Raw genomic sequence first — 21,898 nt, forward strand, 5'->3', positions numbered from 1 at the left:
CATAGGTGAATGGCCTAGCTTGTTGGTCAAAAATCTGGGAAGAGTAAGATTAGATGACAGAGACTTGAGGGAAAGCATGTGGATTGTTCTATGAGAAAGTAAACAGAATGTGAGGATATTTGCATCTCAGGGCAGTGCTCCCCAAGGACGTCCTTCACAGAGGAAGTGTTGACAACTAGACAGGTAGAAAGACTCACACAGTGGTGGGTTGGCTGACCTCAGACTCAGTCACCTCAGTGCTTGCGTAATAATTCCATGATGGAGTTCCCAGAGTGGGAGGGAGGGAAACTATGAACCGCAGCTTTCCTCATCACTGAGACTAGCCAGGCTGCTGCTGCTACCGAATGCATGACCTACAACAGCATAGACCAGTGCCGACCCTTTTATGTCACACTGTTATCAATGTAATGTCTTTGAGCTCCTAATTCATACTTCCTTGCCTGCTCTGTGATACTGGAACTTAATCCTATGAATTTCTCTCCTTTGCCAGCTGGTATAATGTTAAGCTGGAAGGTCACTGCAAGGTAACCGTAAGAGGAAAAGACTTCTCACCTTGGTGAGGTGTACTTTTATTTTCCTATGATATAAAGTGCCAGGAAATCAGTGTGCCAGAAGCCTGGTGGTCAATACTCTCTGGGAGTTTCTTGACCACCCTGCAGGACCATCCTACCCAACAGTTCAAGTGCATACCTTCTGGCAAATTTCTTCTCCACTAATCTTCAGCGTATTTGTATGGCAACCACACTTTCTCTAAAGTCTGAATCTTAGCCTGGCAGTTAGTGTCTCAGTTCCTTCCTTGTTCCTTCTCTCTCAGCCCTACATATAGTAGCACGGTGTCCTTAATTCTTTTTAGTAGTTAATACCACTTTACATTAAATTTTCCTCATCTGAATAATTAGTATGATTTCTGTGTCTTGACTGGGTCCTGATTAATACTCATGACATCTCTCAAAGAAACCAAACAGATATTTTTGTTCCATTGACAGCATCAATTCCCATTCATGGTGAAAGAACAGGATTCCGCCTCATTGGGATTCAGGCATTTTCCAGATCTAGGCTTGTGTTTCCTCTTTTCAATGCCTTAGACCACATTACTCAAAAACTTTCACAGGACAAGCTAAACAGGTGAGGGAAACTTAATTCAAGACTATTGCAATAGGTGAAAGCGACTAAATGCAACTGCACTGAAAGAGCAGGACAGTTTTTAAGTGCTGGGATGAGGTAGTGGAAAAATACTGGGTGATTCTAGGGGAGGTTGGCCAATGTGATCAGGCTGCCTGAGTTTGCTATTTGTTGTTTACGTCATGGTGGAAGTCAGGCTCCTGCCCTCCCTCAGGGACCGGGAGATAGAAGCACTGTCTTCCTTCATGATTGTATTTCAAAGGACAGAACCGAGGAGCAAGAAAGACAGTCCTAGGTTATAAAACTGAAGAGAGTCTAGGGAAGATTCACATCTCAAAGATGCAAAGAAAGAGTCTGCAATTATAGGTAACAAAGTAAATGCTCTAATAAAGGGGAGGGCAAGGGGCCTATGGCCAGGAAGAAACCTGTCAATTTTCAGTCAAGCTGAGGGCAGTGTTACTAAAGCTGTCTTGGTCAAGGCTCACAGAGCAACTGGTTTACTGTCCCTGCATCCCATATAAAAATATTGCCTTGGATCAAGGAACCCATTTTACAGAAAATGAGGTAAACAATGAACGTATGAGCATGGGATCCTCCAATCTCAAATATATCTCATAACTTAGAAACTGCCAGCCTCTCAGAATGTTAACATGGTCTCTTAAATGCATAGCAGAGACACCAGTTTGGAGTGAAGTTGTTCATGGTTGAATGCTGTCCTTCAAGGTGTGAAATATAGTTGAACCAATGTACATGATATGGTGTTATAACCTTGATAGAATAAATTCTAAAAAACAAGAACAAACAGTAGTTCTTCCTACCACATTCCAGGTGCTCACATAAGGCATGTGTACTGCCTGTGCCCATAACTTTAAACTCTGCTGGACCAGAGGTTTGGGTCCCCAGGGGGACTTCTATAATAGGTAACACACTCAAAGTTCTGAAACCTAAATGTAGGATGCCACCTATTATTTTGGGCTTCTCTGGACTGAAGACTAGAAAGCAAAACAAACTCTAGGTGCCAAGGGTAGGCCACTCCAAAATGTGCCACTTCGGCATGCAGATTGTGCCAAAACTGAAAATCCAGGCCCAAAAGTCTCAGAAAGAAACTTTAACCTTCCACCCACAACTGTGTAAAAGGAATTTAGATGGAGGAATTGCTCCAGGAAAAGCTATCACCAGAGATAATTACCTCATAAGGTGGGCTCCGTGTGATACACGGGAAGGAATGTGGCGAAGTCTGCTAAAATTCTTCTGTGTCCCATTGTTTCTGTGTGGCCCAGCTAATATTTGTTTACTAAACATTTACATTTTCATCTTCCTGTGAATTGCTTCCCTTTCCCTTTGAAGTCCAAATCCTACCCCTTTCTCCTTAGTTCAGGACGACATATGTCCCTGAATGTCTTTGGAATTTCATGTCTATGGTTTCCCTTTATGTATATAATTAAACTATGGTTTCTGATTAATCTGTCTCATGTCAATTTGACTCTTAGACCAGGTAAAAGAGGGAAATTCTTTCGCCCCAACTAAACAAAATGTTACTATACTAGCAGGAATATAGCAGAAAGAATAGAATATGATTATCATGAGGTGATAGAACTGCTGTTAAATGATGGAGATAGGGAGAATTGTGTCTAGAATTCAAGGTATCCCATGAGTAGTCTCCTGGTGCATCCAAGCTAAGAGATATTCATCAATAGGGAATTATAACAAATAAGCCTTATAAAGGCATATTTTCCAGGGACAGAGATCCCTGAGGGAAGAAGGTCTATGTTTACCTACTGGGCAAGGACAGAAAGTCAAACAAAATAAGGAGACAGAAATATGATTTTATATATATATATATATTTATTTATCAGGATAGGGAGAGAACATTACATCCAAAAAGAACAGAATATCCATTATTTTCAAGTGCAGAGGGAACATTCTCTAGGAGAGATCACTTCTTAGGCCACAAAACAAGCCTTAATAAATTTAAGATTTAAATCATACCAAGCATCTTTTCCAACCAACCACAGTAGTATGAAACTGCAAATCAATTACAGGAAAAAACACACACTTAGAGGCTAAACAAAAAGATACTAAATAACCAATGGGTCAATGATGAAATTAAAGAGGAAATCATAAAATATCTAGAGAATAATAAAAAAACAGAAATACAATTCAAAGTCTTTGGGATGCAGCAAGAGCAGTTCAAAAGGGAAATTTATAGCATTATAGGCCTACCTAAGAAACAAAAAATCCCTCAAATAAGCAATATAACCTTATACCTAAAGGAACTAGAAATAGCAAATAAAGCCCAAAGTTAGTAGAAGAAAAGAAATAATAAAGATCTAAGCAGAAATAAGTGAAATAATGACTAAAATCAATACAAAGGACCAATGAAACTAAGAGCTGGTTCTTTGAAAAGATAAACAAATTTGATAAACCTTTAGCTAGACTCATACAGAGAGGATTTAAATATATGAAACCAGAAATGAAAAAGAAGTTACAACTTACATTAAAGAAATATAAAAAATTATGAGGTTACTATGAAAATGTATATGTCAACATATTGGACAACCTAGAAGGAATGGATAAATTGCTAGAAATGTGCACTCTTCTAAGACTGAACCAGACAGAAATAGAAAATCTGAACAGACTGATTACCAGTAATGAAATTGAAGCAGTAATAAAAGAATTACAAAAATTTCCCAACAAACAAAAGTCTTGGACCAAATGGCTTCATGGGAGAATTTACCAAACATTTAAAGAGGAGTTAAGACCTATCTTTCTCAAACTATTCCAAGAAAATGAAGGGGAGAGAAAGCTTTGGAATTAATTCTATGAGACCAGCATCACCTTTATACCCAAATTAGACAAAAACACTACAAAAAAAGATTACAGACCAATATCTCTGATAAACATAAATGTATAATTTCTCAACACAGTATTAGTAAACTGAATTTTAAAATACATTAAAAGGATCACTCACCATGAGCAAATGCGATTTTCTCCAGGGATGTGTGGATGGTTAAACATCTACAAACCAATCAATATGAATACACCACATTAGCAAAAGGAAGGAAAGGAAGGGTAAAAACACATTGTCATCTCAATAGATGCTGAAAAAGCATTTGACAAAATTCAGCATCCATTCATGAATAAAAGCTCTCAACAAAGCAAAGTAGAGAGAGAACATACCCCAACATAATAAAGGCCATAGTGGCAAACCCACAGCTAACACCACACTCAATGGCAAAAGGCTGAAAGCTTTGCCTTCAAGATAAGGAACAAGACAAGGATGCCCATACTTGCCACTTTTATTCAACATAGGACTGGAAGTCCTAGCCATAGCAATTGAGCAAGAAATATAAAAAAGGCATCCAGATTGGTACAGAGAAGTAAAATTGTCTCTATTTGCAGATGACATAATATTATGTATAGAAAAACTTGAAGATTCCACCAAAATTCTATAGGAATAATTCAGTAAAGTTGCCAGATACAAGTCAATATAGAGAAATTTGTTGCATTTGTATATACAAATAATGAATGAATAGAAAGAGAATTTAAGAAATCAATCCAATTTATAACTGCATCAAAAATAATACTTAGGAATAAATTTACCCAAGGAGGTGAAAAATCTGAACACTGAAAACTAAAAGAAAACTAGGAAAACAGGATAGCTATTTGTAAAAGAATGAAATGGAATGACTCTCTTACACCAGACAGAAAAATAAACTCAAAATGGATTAAAGACTTACTTATAAGACCTGAAACCATAAAATTCCTAGATGATAACATGGACAGTGCACTTTTTAACACCAACATTAGTAATTTTTCTTTCTGTATATGTCTCTCCAGGCAAAGGAAACAAAAGAAAAAATAAACATATTGAACTATATTAACTAAAAAGCTTCTGTGCAGCAAAGGAAACCATCAACAAAATTAAAAGTCAATGTATTATGGAAGAATATATTTTCAAATGAACTCTCTAATAAGGGGCTAATATACTAAATATACAAAGAACTAATAGAACTCAACACCAAAAATAAATAAATCAATAAATACACCAATTAAAAAATGGGCAAATGCCGGAGTCCAGCTCCAGCGGTTGGGGGGGGGAGGGTGAAGCCCAAAAGGATGAGACGGAGTCAGTGCACGGAGAGACAGGACACTGAGTCAGATGGAGGTGGTCTCTCGACAAAGTGCCGATGACAGCTTTATTTATACCATTTTGCACAAGGGTATGATTATTTTTTATTGTTCTGTTGATTAATTGGTATAGGCAGTTGATTAATAGGTATAGGCAAGCTTTTTTATTTCTTTTTCTTTCTAATTTATTCATGGTTGGTCAAGTGTTAGACAGGTGACCTTTTTCTGTTCCTTGACCAAAACTTTTCCTAGCAACATGTACTCTATTGTGTTTCTTGTTTCTATGAAAAGCGGTTTCTAAGTAATGCATGTGACCACAGAAATGTGCAGCATGTAGCAGTGACTATGGAGTCTATCAGCTAAGGGTGAAATACAGGTAACTCACTACCACAGTTAGCTAGGCAGGTATCATCATCTATATTTCTAATGCAATGGGTACATTTTATCTCCTCATAATATTCATTCTATCATAGGTAGATGCAAGATAAAGATAGAAAGCATGATTTAGTGCTGTAAGAAGGCAAGTGTAGATGATCAGGTTTGTGCCTACAGACCAGGTATTAATCCAAGCTGGACAAGGGCAACAAAATATCCACAGGTGTAGAAGATTTCTCTCAAAACTGGGGGGGTGAGGTTCTAAGCCTCACCTCTGTCGGCCCCCATTTTCTCACCTGATGGCCCCCCTGCGACTGTGCCTGTCTTAGGTTGTTACTCCCTTGAGGAATCTTACCCGTCTCTGGCTAACCAGTCATCTTCTGGGGCCATACAGGGAAATGTAAAGTTGGTAAGTGAGAGAGAAGCAATATTCTTTGAAATGGTTAGCTTTTTACTTCTTTGCAGATTTATGCTCTGTGGCTTCCAGGCCCAGCACTTGTCTTGAGATATCTTTACTTCTTGAAAAATTATGGTATTTGGTAATTTCACATATAAGACACAAATTCTAGTAAAGGGCTGTAATTAGGAAGGAAGAAGAAAAACTATAGAAGCAGAGGGAAGAAAACATGAGGATTGATTAAGTGTCAGACAGCGTTATTCTATTCAATATTCTCTCATAACTCTATTTCTATAAAACTCTCCATCACTAGTTTCACTAGCATTGTAATAATAAAAGGGGGGGATTCTCAGTGGAAATGGGGTGGTCAATGTTTGACTAACTAACAGTAGGTTTCGGTACTTTATGCCAAGATCGCCATTTGGCCCCTGCATGTTCCATTCTTCAGGAGCACTGTCCTGAGAAGCTCCTGGGAAACTTATGTTCTCCTCCTTTCCACACTGCTCAGCAAAGGTTAGTTAACCCTTAGCAAAAATGCAGGTAAAAGCAAAGCCAATAGTATAATAGAAAAAGCAAAAGCAAGGTGGGTAGTAGGGGGAGCCAGCTGCAAAGGCCCCTGATTTATGGGGGTCTTCCTCCAGCCTGAGCTTGGTACACAGCTTGAGTAGCATGGCTCCTGCCAGGCAGAGGACCTGAATAGACATTTTTCAAAAGATGACATACAGATGGTCAAGAGACACGTGAAAAGATGTTCAACATTACTAATCATCAGGGAAATTAAATTCAAAACCACAAACGTATCATCTCACACCAGTCAGAATAGCTAACATCAATAAGTAATAAGACATGTTGGTGAGGATGTGAAGAAAAGGGAACCCTCCTACACTATTGGTGGGAATGTAAATTGGTGCAGCTACTATGGAAAGCAATATGGAGGTTTTCAAAAAACTAAAAGTACCATACAACCCAACAATTCCACTTCTCGGAATTTACCTGAAGGAAACAAAATTGTTAAACCAAAAAGATATATGCACTCATGTTTATTGCAGCATTATTTACAAAGGCCAAAATATGGAAATGACCTAAATGTCCATGAGAAGATGAATGGATAAAGAATATGGGTACGTATATACAATGGAATATTAATTACTTAGCCATAAAAAGAATGAAATCTTGCCATTTGCAACAACATGGATGGACTCAGAGGGTATTACACTAAGTGAAGTCAGAGGAAGACAAATACTTTATGGCTTTACTTATATGTGGAATCTAAAAAAAAAAGAAATAAATGAAACTGAAATAGACCCCTAACACAGAGAATAGACTGGTGGTTACCATAGGGGAGGGGGCAGCAGGATGGGTGAAATAGGTAAAAGGAAAAGAAAAATTAGGATAAAGTTTGGTATTTTGATATTGAAGCATATGGTTACATGAGTATCTATACATGTCAAATTCATCAAGCTGTACACTAACATTTGTGCATTTTATTATATGCACATTAACATTTTAAAAAGAGTAAATAAATAAATTGTAGAATAGTTATCTATAGAATACTATGCAGCAATAAAAATTAACGATATACAATATGGATTATTTCCACACACATAACATTGCGAAACTGGTTAAACCTCCTGTGCAATGGAGTCAGGAGGCCAGAAAGGGGTGCTCTCATGCCCTACCACTCTCCACCAATCACACACACCAAGGAAGAGACACATCTTGCATTCCCAAAACAAAGAATCCTACTGTACCACTACAGCAGGAGCCAGGAAGAATTTTTCCTTGCCTAGCAACAAGCTCAGCCCATATGGAAATATGACAATTCAGCCAATAAGAATCCATCACCACCTGAACTCTTGCTTTCCTCTAATGGACTTCAGGTCAAAGCAGCCCTTCCCAAATCCCTCATTTTGTCTATAAAGTAACTTTCCTCTCCTTTGATCTCTGGATTTGCCTATGGTTTGCCAGTTTACATGTCCTGAATTGCAATTCCTCTGTTTTTCTCAAAATAAAATATTTCTGTTGGTAAAATAAATGACTGATTGACTTTTAAAGTCAACCATGTTGAGAGAAAGAAGTCACAAACATTTACGTATTTTTCTGTTCCATTAACATAAAATGTGAAACTAGAAAAAAAATAATCTATGCCATCAGCAGTCAGTATTTTTTGGAAGGCAGGTAGAAGCAGGAATAGGGTACAATAAGGGCTTTTGGTGTGTGGACAACATTCTATTTTTTTATCCTGGTTTGTGAATATTTAGTGAACTTACATGTATGTGTGCTTGTGTGCATTTGTGTGCATGTGCATGTGCTTGTTAATGAAAAGCTAAGAAAAACTAGATAGAGTTAAAATCAGAAATATTTTAGAAGTTATCTGGCACAACCAGGTTTTATAAACAGTAGAGTTCATTATTTAAATACATCAAAATATTTCCTTTGATATTCTTCATGATTTGAACTGAAACACTTTATTACTACCAGATCATTGATTTCTATCATATCATCATCTCTTAGGTAGTTTTGTAGTATTTGAAATGCCAACATCCACACAATATGCCTCAGAATACTTTTTTAACTCAGTTAAAATTCATGACAGGCTTGACAGATTCTGATTCAAAACATTAAATGTATCCTTCAAATTAATTTCCCTGATATTACTTTGAAGTGCTTTAAAATTGGCTTTCAACTTTTTAGTTTCATTACATAAATCATAACAGACAATATTTCTTAGATGCTTATATTCACTATATTCGCTTTCTCATTTCTTCTTTTCAATTTTTTTCTTACAGTCAAGAAAAAAATTATTAGACATTAATACTGGATGATAAACTATATTATTTAATATTCTGCCTTGATAGAGATTTGAATTGCTGTAATAATTGGAGTGGCAGCAGTAGTAGACAATGAAATGATTTTTTTTCCATGTAATATCAAGGTCATGTTGATCTTATGAAACTTGGTTTACCAAAGTTTACTTTATGTTTACTAAAAACATAAACCATATTTATACTTAACCAAAAATCTTTTTCAATTAATCAGTCTGTTCATTCATGAATGTGAAGCTACTTTTTTACAACCAAGTATTTGGATGTCCTCTTAAAGAGCTCACTGTCCAGTGGGACTGACATGTCACAAAAATCATACTACGTGTCAGTTGTTTTACTAGAAGTGCTACCTAGAGTTTGAGGAAGTTCTAGGTGAGCACTGTTAAGCCTTTCTGGGTTAGTAAATGATAGTTATTTTATCAGAATTTATTCAGATATTTTAGCCAAATTAGTGGTTAAGGGCCATTTTCTACTCAGTCATTCATTCATTTTTTCAGCCCCAGGTTTTCTTCTCCATCCAAGGTCAGCTCCTACACCATTTTGCTTCCTCCTACACAAGGCTACCAGTAAATTTATGCTGCTTTCTTTACCTAATAAAGCTACTAATGTAAGATCCCAAATTTATTTCCTCCATTAGTTTAGCAAATACTTGGGTTCTTTGAGATTTTAAGTGACACTCCAGCGACTAGAAAAAGACCAAGGGGAAACAAACAAGAAACAGTGATAAGAACAAATGAACAGTGATAGGAACTAAAACTGAGATATGTACAGAGGTTCTCGAAGGAGTGACTACGTGTTGGGTGCAAAATAGAGGGGATAGTGGTGTTGGGAAAAGAAATCTGGGAAATGTTCACTGAAGTGATACATGTGTTGGTAGAGCCTTTCCTCTCCAAGTGGTAATGAACTTTCCAGGAATAGCCAATGTAATACAGAATTGCATAAGGTGAGCTTTACAAGCCACTTGATCCTTTATGACCAGAAGGCATTGCCTTGCTTTGCACCAGAGGCTACCTACAATCCTTTACTTCATTAAATCAGTCACCCTGGGACCCCAGCCTGCATGTTGTTAGGAAGCACAGATCACACAGACAACCAAGTGACAGATTCTGGTCAACAATTTCAGCGAATGTGTCAGCTAACAGCTAATATCACCCACCAGATAGTGAGTAAGCAACTCTTTGGATGGTTCCAGAACATAGACTTCCACTGCCCCAGGTGACACCTAGTAGAGCAAGGATGAGTTATTCCCACAGAGGCCTAGAGCCCGGCTCAAACTATACACTGATGAGTATAATAAAAGTTCTTTTTTGTTTTAAGCCACTAAATTTGGGGGTGATTTTTTAAAAATCTGTAACTCATATGATCAATATGACTATGTGAGGCAAAGTAACTCTGAAATGAAACTGAAATCTCTCTTGAAAGAACTTACAGATTAATAAAGCAATATAAGTATGTGAATTTCTATAGTAAAAGGCAGAATTTTTAAAAATGTGTAATCATAAAGTCCCAATGATCACAAAGATTATAGGCTGAGGCAAAAAAATTACCAATTTTGGAGTCAGGAAGTACTTCATAGAAGAGGTGGCATTTGAGATGTGCTTTGTACCATTTATTTCCATGAAAATTATGCATCTTTATTCTTACACAAAATTTATACTTTGATGGTAATTTAATTTCTTTAGCACTGTAGCATAAATCTGACAAATGTAAGTAAAAATTTTATTTCCCATTTTCTCTACACTTTGTCTATATATGCAGACTGAAAAGTGTAAAATAAGAGTCCCTCAATTTGGGTTCTATAGTAAAATCTGTACAGTATGCAGAGAGATAACTAAGATATATTTGCTTCACATCTTTCACTTAGGAGACACTGCATATGCAATTGGATTAGAGTCATGTTAGAACAATTAGCTGCCCAATTGTGTGTTTATTACAAACATCAAAATAATTTAAATAACACTGCAGGTATAAATTGAAGATTTAAAGCATATGTATGGAATATTCCCATCAGAGCAATTTATGAGCTGAGTAGTTAAGGAAGGGTAGAAGTCAAAGCTGCTGAGAATTAGAAATAAAGATTTTATTCTTCTCTTTTCAGTCTTCCAGTTAAGTTCCTCTCAATGGCTGGTTAATGTCCCAGTGTGAATGCCTCTAGGAGAATTACCTTCTGACTACCAAACCAGAGTCATTATGTTGAATAGCTTTACATTGCTAAGATGTTTTAATTCCCATCTAGAATTTCCAAATAGTGAAGTGGCCTCCAGGCTAGTCAGAACACAAACTGGAAGAGTTTCAGAATTTAGGTATTTTTCAAAAACATCACAAACGCAAACCTGAGATCTATACAGAATGTGTAATGCCTTTTTAGGCAGAATTTATTCTAAAGGGTTTTTGCATGATTAAAATTCATCAGATAATTTTTCGGTTTTCAACACTGAATAAAAACAGAATTGAAATATTTAAAGAACAATCTGGAATTCTCTAATAGTCTGGTATAACTAATCTATATGACTCAGTGTCTTCTTTAGTGTTTGTCCCCCCACCCACCCATGCAGCTACCCATTCTATAGCAAAACACTAAGAAATCTGTAAGATAAATTTTAGCTGAAATAAGCAGGCGAAGAGAGGCAACAAAGGGCCAGGTAGTTTATTTGAATGCCACTCCTGGGTGATGTTCCATGGTCTGGGTACTACAGGCTGGGGAAGTCACACCCGGTCAGGGAGGTGGGGGCTTATAAGGGATTAGGAGGGGGAGGAGTGGGCAAGCTATCCTAGGGGGCGTGGGGAGGTATGATTGGCTAAAGGTGACATAATAGACAACTAGAAACTTTTTTTCCTTCCAAGAGGGAGGAGGCTGACATCCGGGTCTTAGTTGGCACATCAGGATGGAATTCAGGAAGAGCTGTCCCCTTTCCATATAAAGCATGGACTTTGGGGTCTGGTCTGTTCTCCCCCTATGGCATCTCTCTGTTCTGTTTGCATGTCCTTGTTTTTCCTTCCTCCAGCCTAACATTCCAGCCTTTTGGTCATAATGGGCGACGACTTGATCTGGCTACTTCCGGCTGGCAAGGGGCGTCATGGGGGTTTGAGGCTGGTATTAGGCTGAAGGAGCGGGTTTAGTGGGAAGAGGTGTGTAATGGTGAAGTAACATCTGGTTGGTGGAAACCTGGGTCATCTGGGTTAGCTGCTGTTGGAGGAACCTGAGGACACAAGGGGCAACTAAGAGTAAACCACAAACTGTTATTAAGGGGCCCAGTAGGGGCATTAGCCAGGCTATTATGGGGAACTGGAATTCTGAATCGAGTTTACATCTCAATGACTAGTATTAGGATTTAGTATATAGATAAGACTGCATTATTGAAACAGTACTTTTCTCTAAAATCACCCTCATTTTTATTAGAAGTAGCCAGATTAAGAAAATAATTAACAATTGGCTTGATTATTTGCATAAGGGCAGCAAGAAGAGCAATTGATTACATAGGCTCTTTTAATATGCTTTGTTGGAACTTTTTGTAAGGAATTCCAGATTGAACTTTTAAGGGCTTCTTGAGGCCAGAAAGCCAAGCCAGACTTGCCAGCAGGTTGTGCCTGCAGTATCTGTAGATTTGGGTGAATTCCTCTCTTCTTGAGGTTCCTAAGACATTCCTGAGGTTCCTGCACCTGCCAGGAAGTAACCTTCTTTACTAACCTGTTAAGGCTGCTGGGAACTCTGTAAGCAAGGTACCAGGTAGGTTCTTCTAAGGGGCTTTGTTGGCTTTATAAAATCAACCTGTTCCTTAAAGCTGTCTGTTCATATCTGAGTTTATGCACGTGTCTCTCAGGTATGACATTCCAGTCAAAGCCTTGGTAATATAACCAGTGTTTTTAATTGGTCCTCTTACAAGGAAAGCATATTATTATTGAACTTGTACAAATAAACATACTGCCATGAAATATAAAAGTAGTCAGTGAGAGTTTTTAAATTCTGGAGGGATCAGGTAGAGAGAAAGATAAAGTTTCAATTCTGCTTATAAAGGCAGTCATTTACTAAACTGTTGTCATCTTAAGAGGAAAAGCTTAAAATACTTTATCAGCAACATTTGAAAGAAAAAGCTACAAAATCATCTTCTTTAGTTTACTTAATCTTATGTAACTAATACTTGTTCTGCTGAAATCTAGTTCTTTACTAGCTTAAGAGTAATAAAACAGTGACTATAAATAATAACAGACTTACAAATGACAATGGGTAAAGATCTGATGAGAGCTTACTGTAAGACAGTTGACATAAGGAAATTCTGATATTTCTGTAACACAAAACATTCAGTAACAAAGTTTAGCATTATTCTTTTTGACAGTGCTTTCTAGGTAATTAAGCAGATAATTATATATCAGATAAATAAGTTAAATTAGCCAAATACTTTTTCCAATGAGAAAAAGTTCTTCTGACATGTTCCAGGGGCCCTCTGGAAAATATCAGAGTTAACTAGAGGTAAAATTACCTTTTTGAATTTGATTTTGGGAAGCTGTTAAAAGTTTTAAGGCACTTGCTTAAATAGGATTATAGGTTGCTATGAAGCAATACTTACCTATTTAACCAGAATGACAACAAAATACCTCAAAGGCAAATAAAGAAGGTTATACAGTTGTTAGCAAACTTTAGCTTTTAGTCCTTTTAATATTAAGATCTCATTTTCTTAAATACTCTGATAACTCATTGAGATTTTAAGCATGAGAAACTGCTTTGATAAAACAATTAGAGAACTTTTTGCAATTTTTCAATATTAAGAGCAGACTAACAGTTAAGAAAACTGTCTTTTTAACTGAAAACAATTCTAATTTTGCTGTGTACTTTATACTGAGACTCATTTGCTTTAATTTTATATAGCATGATCATATTAAATTCTTCTACAAACTTTCTACAACCTTCTTTTTACATTTAGATTTATCCTTCTAAATAAATAGCTGTACTTTAGAACAAAGTTACTTTCTTTTATCAAAAGACTTATTTTTTAGCATGCAGAAATGTTTTCCTTACTACTTTAAGTAGTTTTTATTAGAACTTAAAATTATTATTTTAACCTTCAGTGAACACTGAAAAATAGGCTACTGTAAACTGTTACACTAGCATTCTTCAGATTGATACATCTATGAATGTATACTATCATTTTGGAAATGTGTTTTATAGCACAATTTCTTATTAGGTACAAAATATGTCTATATAACTTAGCAAACTTTAAGAATTTTGGTTACTACAAAAATTTTCAGACTGCTTATATATACACTGTTATACATTAATACAGTATTATTATTAAGATATTTATTTGCTAGGCTTGTTTACTTATTTTTAGCAACTATGATAGATTACTTAAAAAAACCTTTACTGAATGTTAGACAAAGCCAAGCCTTTAAGCATTTTATTCTTAAAAGATTTAGCAGATAACATTGACTTAAATGACCTTAGGTAAACTTAGGCGCTGATAACAAGGACATGCCTGCCTCAGCCAAACCCAAATTAGCATTAATGCTTAACATTTTTATCAGATTTTCTGGAAGTTTTAGAATGCCCAATTTTCAAAAGCACTTGTTTTTAAATAAAATATTTTTCATCTATACACCTAGACACACAAACGTACAAACCGAGATACAGTGACTACAGTCAGCAACACACCCCACACAAAAACATATACACAGACAGACAAACTGATATAAAGACTTGAGTCACTGATATCCAATTGCTTTCCCTCTCCCCAGCTTCCTGTCTGTGGCTTCTGGAACCAGAGGGTGGGAGGAGCGTGTTCCCATTGGGGAAGAGGGCGGTGAAGGTGGAAGGAGATGGGGAGGGGCAGGTGCAGCCACTGGAAGAGGAGAGCAGGATGACGGCATAGTTGAGAATGTAGGACTTTAAGATGGCAGCAACACGTCGCCATCTTAAAGTCCTACTTTTGAAGACAAAGGACTTAGGGATGGTGGTAGAAAGAGGAGGAAGGGATTGTGAGCTGAGGGAGGCGGGCGACTGAGGTCTTCTGGTGGATCTGCAAGGGAAGAAGGACTGAGCAGAGTAAGAGGCTGACAGTCTTTAACTGGAGATCGGGCTAGGAGAACCTGAGTCATTGAATACAACATAAAGGTCTGGACGGGAGTGCAAAGTCCAAAAAGCCTGCACATATGGGATTTCACTCTACTCTCCGCTCCAGTGGCAATAATTAATCAAGGTGGTAAGGAGGCTAAAATTGAAAGTTCCCCAGGGGGCCAGCAAGTTTGATTGTCCAAGGGATACTGAGGCCCGGCCTCAGAGCAAAGAAAGACTAGCTTCTATTTGCAAACTTCCCGGGACAAATATAGAGTAGCCAAATTAGAAATGAGATACTGCAGTGGGGTCTGAGCCTCTGCTTTTGAGGGCTGGTTCCCCATGTCTGCGCCACTTCCCAACTAATCCCGCTGAGAGGAGCGCCCAGTGTCCCAAGGGTGCCAAGTCAGAGGAGACGTCCTGGGGCTTGGGGTAGGGATGTCTCCCATACCACAGGGCCAGGGGCAGGCCGGATGCCTGCAGAGGGTGGGCTGAATGCCCAGGGGCCAGATGCCCCACCTGGACATATGCACGATTTCTAACGGACCAGGTGAAATGGAGTTAGGAAGGGAAACAGACCAGGGGAAATTGAGGGACTCACTGGAAAATAGTCCATGTAGTTGAGAGCAGGCTGAGGTCCTGGGTTGGGGAAGGAGGAGGTGGGGCCACCAGTGGCCAGTCGGGGCCCCATGCTCATGCTCCTTTCCAGGATTTCGGCACCAAATGTAAGATAAATTTTAGCCGAAATAAGCAGGCGAAGAGAGGCAACAAAGGGCCAGGTAGTTTATTTGAGTGCAACTCCCGGGTGATGTTCTCTGGTCTGGGTACTACAGGCCGGAGAAGTCACACCCAGTCAGGGAGGTGGGGGCTTATAAGGGATCAGGAGGGGGAGGAGTGGGCAAGCTATCCTAGGGGGCGTGGGGAGGTATGATTGGCTAAAGGTGACATAATAGACAACTAGAAACTTTTTTCCTTCCAAGAGGCAGGAGGCTGACATCCGGGTCTTAGTTGGCACATCAGAAGGATGGAATTCAGGAAGAGCTGTCCCTTTTCATATAAGGCACGGACCTTGGGGTCTGGTCTGTTCTCCCCCTATGGCATCTCTCTGTTCTGTTTGCATGTCCTTGTTTTTCCTTCCTCCAGCCTAACAAAATCCATTGACCCAATTTGTTCTATCATGACAATTAACACTTGTGCACTTAAACTGGCTCTACCAAACTACAAACATATTAGTTTCTCCTTCATTATGAAAGCTAAATGAATTAGTCACAGAGTCCCATTCAGTATAGACTTGCCTGAAGTCCATATTGATTAACAACTATATTAACATATAAACAATTCTGCCCTCTGGATAGTGAATTACAGCAAGGAGGAATGTGATATTCCATCAAGACCTAAGAACATACATGTGAATATTTGCCATATTTGTGATTAAAATAATAAAAGTTAACTATAATACCCAGTGGTTCTCAACTGAATCAGTTTTGCCTCCCTCATCATTGGCAATATCTGGATACATTTTAGGTTGTCCCACCTGGGCAGCATCTAGTAGGCAGAGGCCAAGAATACCGCTAAATATTCTATAAATATAAGAACAGCTGTCACCCAATAAAGAACTACCTGGTCCAAAATGTCAGTAATAGCAAGGTTGAAAAACTGCTATATATCTGTTAAAAATTATTTTTTCCACTTGGGTTATAAATATTCAAGTAACAATTATTATATTTACTCCTAATACTTTCAATTTTTGACACTTAATTTTTTTATTTAAGAAAATTCAGAATATTTGAATATCAATGAGATGATAATTCAGAGTTTGAATAATAATGTTTCTTAAAAGAAAAACTATTGATTTACAGAAGTTCAAAATGCATTTGGAAACAACAGTTTTCCTGAAAAGAGATAAGTGCTGTTAATGTGTAAAGCTTTCTTAGATGACCTTCTAGGCATAAAACTACCTGGAGGAATATAAAAATAATAATAATAATTTAATATGCTTTGTAGTTTGGGTTTTGGGGTTACACTCCAGAGAAGGGGGGATGAAGGTGATGATATTCACAGCATAGCTGAGGCATCATTACCCACCAGAAGCAGAGATGCTTAGACAACAAGCATGTACTTGGCTTTCCTCGCCATCCCCGTCATTTCAGCCAGGAAATTAAGAATCCACTGGAAATAGCAATCTAAAGATTTGATAAAACTGGGAAATAAAGAAAAGAAGAGAGAAAAATAAGGAGCCTTACAAGTGTTCAAATTTAAAATAGTTTCTGTGATGTATCGTTCTAATTGATGGTATTTCCATCATCTAAGATATACTTTTTTAAGTGATGGGATTTGAGAAATCTGCATTATGCTGTAGTTTTCTTTTGTATTCTGCACTTGGCTACTCTCTCCTCTGTGACTTAAATGAGCTAACCTTGAAAACAAAGGACCCTTTTGTATAAAAGACTGGAAAATGAATTGGAAGAGAAAGCTGTAAATAAATTCCTAATTTTAAAAAGACAGTTACCCTTTTCACAAAAATGCAAAATGGCTCTTTCTGAATTCTAAACATTTTCAATTCTCAGAAAGCCCATTTTAAAAAGTACGCAATATAGCTTTATATTTTAAATGGAATTTTAATAGAATTGATAAATCCTGTATAATTATTCCATTAACCTCTGTAAATATTCTCACTTCCTCCTGCAACTCAGTAACTGAATGAAAACAGACCACCAGGACCTCATTTACTTGTTAGTTACAAGCCAATTAATTTATATTTTCTGTATTTCAGTTACATGGCTCCATTAATGCCCCAAATAATCTATAGTGGATAGCTTTCTAAATTCATACTACTTTGAGCACAAGAATCCTGTTTTGTATCACTTGATATACCATGCCTTGGCGCTCTTGGGGTGTCCCACAGCCCTAACTATATAGAATCCACAGAAAAACTATCATTGCAGTGAGACAGAGTCAAATTGCAAATCAACCAAGGAAAGAAACTGCCAGAATGGGAGTCAGCACATGAAACACATGAGAAAGTTCAAAGCTTATAACCTTGGTTATAAGGACTGAGAGAAATCAAAGGACAGGAGCCACATAATATAAATTAAAAAATAAGAATAATTGGAAAAAAGACCAAATATACATCCTATAAAGAATAAAATGAGTAATAGTTATAGGAAAAAACTCAGTAGATGGGTTGAGCAAGAGACTGATAAACCATAGAGAAAAATAATTGTGTGTGTATATGGATCCTGGCACATGGCTGGGCAGGTGAGTGTGGCCATGTGATGGAGATATAGCTAATGAAATGTAAGCAAAAGAGAAATATGTACTTTCTGGCCTGGCCTAAGAAAACTTGCCCAGCCATCACCCTCCCTGTTTGTTTCATTTCTAGTGACCTGGAATAGGGATGATACCAGGGTTACATGGATCCTTGAAGTTTTGCCTGAAGGAAAACTGGCTAAGAGAACCTGTTTGGTCTGTTACCTGAGTGAGAAGTGAACTAGCGCAGTGCAAGTCATGAAATGTGAGGGTTAATCTGTTTTTATTTGTAAATACATTCAGTGTTCAGTTACCCTAGCACCTTCTGAGATTAAAAATGCAAGTAAATTTTCTCTAACATGCAATCATGAAAATAAGCTGTTTGGTAAATATGTGTGTGTAAATGTGTGTGTATATACATATACACATACACATCAAAATGTACATATGTATATATGTTTTGATAACTTTCTTCAACAAATATTCTCTTTGTGGCATTCATTATTGTTCACTGTAAGAAGTTTAACAAATCTAAATTCAAGGGGCCAGGGATTAATAGCGACAGCTCTCCTTCCCACCATGAATTCTCAAGTATTCTTGTTCACATTAAGTCTTGGACTTACATAGAACCAAAGTTTCCTGTTCAATCATTACAATGTTCTGATCTGATTTTCCTGCACTTCTAAGGACTTAACTTCTGGCAAACCCACTTAGTTTCAGTTTTTATTTTACGTTTTCTTGCCCTTGACGTGCTCTTGGTTTTTTCTGCCATCAGCACTCAGGTGTCATAAAACCTCAGAAGTACTCAGCATTTGACTTACTCTAAATATATAAACCTGGACTATATTCACTTTGAATGTTCTCTTTTGATTATATTACTAGGCAATATTTCAGGGACTACTCACCTCATACTCGCTTTTCTAGAGGGCCTTTTTTTTTTAATTTTAAGCAGTAGAGCTGAACAAAATGATTTTGTCTTTCTTTTATTGTCTCAGAACTGTTAACCCAAGTAGCATACAGGTAAGAAATTCAAAATTATATGCATCTGGTGACATTTCTCTTCATGATGTGAACACCACTGCCTGTTCTTTTCCACTATGATAGCTTTTACAAGGTACACTATGTCATTGGCCTTTTATTCCACAGAGAGGCTTGCCATGTTCACAAAAGGCTGACAGCTCTCCTCCAACTAGTGAGATTTCAGAGGAGAGGGTGACAGTGTGGCTGAGCCAGACTTCACAATGGGTTGTCTTTGCAGTGTTAACATGAAAAGTCAGAGAGTGAAAGAAGACTGGAGAGAGTCCCGACTAAAAAAGAAATGAAGACCTAAGGACCTGTCACCATAACACTTATTTTCCTGAGTAAAAGTAACTGAGATATAGTAACGATCAATGGTTTTGAAGTCAGAAAGACCTAGATTCATGTATTTTAACTTCTGTCTATTTCAGTGTCATCTTAAAAAAGGAGACACCGTTATCTACATTATAGGGGAATTATGAAAATGAGGTGGAAAAAAATGCAGTCCAACTCTGCATCTGTCACTCAGAAGTACTGACAGTTATGGAACGCTCTTACCTGCCGAGCACTGCTCTAGGTGCATATACAAAACTCCTTGTCCACAGGGGCGCACTTCCTATAAGAGAAACTGAGAATAAAAAAGACAAATAAGGGAAATATGTAGTACATTAGAAAGTGAAAAGAAAAGGAGATAGTGCAAAGGAGAAAGATAATGTAAAGAAAAAATAGTGTAAAATGCTTTTGGAATAATCAGATGGCCTGAAGAGTCAGGACAATCTCACGAGCAGGCAATGCTGAAGTAAAGTGGGGAAGTGAGCCTTGCAGATACTTGAAGACAATCTTCCTAAGGAGAAATAAGAGCAAATACAAAAACACTACGACAAAAGCATGCCTGGCATATTTCTAGAACAGCAAGGAAGCCTTGATTGCAGCAGAGTGAGTGAGGGTAGACATGATGGGAAATGAGGGTCAGAAATACCATGTGTGGCCCTGCAGGGCTTTGTCAGGGCTCCGGTTTTACTCTGATGATGACCTGCCTGAAGGCAACTGAGCAGAAAGGTGATAGGATCTCACTACCTTTTAGTAGGATTACTATGGCAGCTGTTTTAAGAATAAATAGAGGAGAGACAAGTCCAGAGACAGGTAGATCAGTTTTTACAAGCTTTTTATTAATCCAGGTAAAAGATGAGGATCACTTGGTCCACAGTCATAGCAAGATAGGCAATGAGAAGTAGTTAAATTTTGTATATAATTTACAGGCAGAATAGGCAGGATTTTCTGAGGACTTGGACATGGAGTGTGAGAGGCAGAAAGGGAGCAAGGATGACTCCAAGCAAGGTCTTGAACAACTAGAAGAATGTTAGTTCTTTGCTCCTTCCCTTTTTCTCTTTGTCTTTCCCATATTTGGGGGCTTACTGGTTGCCAATAAATGATCATTTATCTTCTAAGAACTGGACTCCCAACAGGTTTATAAATGATGAATCCGCTAATCAGTCACATAACGAGAGAACTCAATATGGGAACAGGAGGGAAGAAGACCTTAATTACATTATATGGCCAATGTTTAAGAAACATTCATGTATTTTTTTAAGTTTTATAGAAGTCAAATGATACAATCAATATTGATTAAAGGGACTCCTTATTAAAGGGACTCTTTGTCAGCTGAAAAAATCCATTTATAATACTATGTCTATACTATTAAGGTTTTGTATTTTTTTTTAATTAAATTATCTCATTTGTTGATATATTTGTTCTCATATTAGGTGAAATAGGTTCTGGTAATAAATAATAAAGTATTTTAGTGCAAAAAAGGTTTATTTTTTACTTATGAAAAGTCTAGTGAGAGCCAGGCCATTTCCCCTATGTGAAAATAAGACAATATCAAGTGAGTTCACCTCCCCCCAAAATTCAGCTATGCCAGGAAACAAGGTGGATTCCATCCTGCTAACTGAGGCCCAAAAGGAAATGGAGTGGGCAGCCATGTAATTGACAGGAGACCACACATGTATTCTGTGTCCTCTGAAAAGCCACCCGCTGGCATCTGCTCCCTGAAGCAAAACCAGTTCTGTCATGTTCCTGCTACTGTTACAAAAAAAGACAATGGCCAGGAAATCAACTAACCAGCTACAATTTGCATCAACCAATCAAGACTGAACAAGCTTGAATCCTTCCTTTACATAGACAAACCTCAACAGGAACCCTCCTGCGGGAACTCTTTCTATAAAAATAACTTCTTTTCATTTCCTTGGAACATACCTTTTGTCTCTAACCAAAGACTATGTTTCCCCAGTTTTCAAACTGCTTCTCTGCAGTAAAACTTTCCCTGATTATTTTTCTTTTTTTTCCAATACATTTTGTTAACACCTACCAGGCAGTGGTTCAGAGTTTCAGGTTTGACATCTCAAAAATAACTTGTAGGGAGGCCAACAAAGAGAAAGTGAGAACTGCAAGGGGTGTAAAGGCTTTTTAAAAAATTGGCTGTAGAAATAGCACACTCACTTCCATTCACATTTCTCTGGCCTTTCTTACTATAAGGAGTTCAGGAAGTAAAGAGAAATATATGGAACATTGAATAACAGCATTTTTTTCTGCTGCTAGTAACTTACCCAAAATTCTGTCTTCCCACCCTCCTCCCAGAAAGTCAAAGTACTTGAATCTCATAGTTAGCATATAACCTTTTAATATTGTGGCCATGTGGATTATAAAACTCTGATGACATTAGAATGGAGTCATTGA

This window comes from Manis pentadactyla, chromosome 2, assembly GCF_030020395.1.
Source record: "Manis pentadactyla isolate mManPen7 chromosome 2, mManPen7.hap1, whole genome shotgun sequence".
Taxonomy (NCBI): Eukaryota; Metazoa; Chordata; class Mammalia; order Pholidota; family Manidae; genus Manis; species Manis pentadactyla.